Source organism: Octopus bimaculoides, chromosome 6 (assembly GCF_001194135.2).
Source record: "Octopus bimaculoides isolate UCB-OBI-ISO-001 chromosome 6, ASM119413v2, whole genome shotgun sequence".
In the NCBI taxonomy this organism is placed as follows: domain Eukaryota; kingdom Metazoa; phylum Mollusca; class Cephalopoda; order Octopoda; family Octopodidae; genus Octopus; species Octopus bimaculoides.
Genome location: NC_068986.1, coordinates 75,925,516 through 75,925,786, shown reverse-complemented (window position 1 = coordinate 75,925,786; position 271 = coordinate 75,925,516).

The following is a 271-nucleotide window of genomic DNA, read 5'->3' as shown; positions in this document are numbered from 1 at the left end:
TTAATAATATAGACGAGGGTAGAGGTGTGTATATATATATATATTTCCCGCCAGACTTAGGCATGGCTGTGTGGTAAGAAGCTTGCTTTCCAACCACATTGGTCCGGATTCAATCCCACTGCGTGACACCTAAGGCAAGTGTCTTCTACTATAGCCTCGGGCCGACTAAAGCCTTGTTAGTGGATTTGGTAGACGGAAACTGAAATAAGTCCATCGTATATATATATATGTATATATTTATGTGTCTTTGTATCTGTGTTTGTTTCTCTAA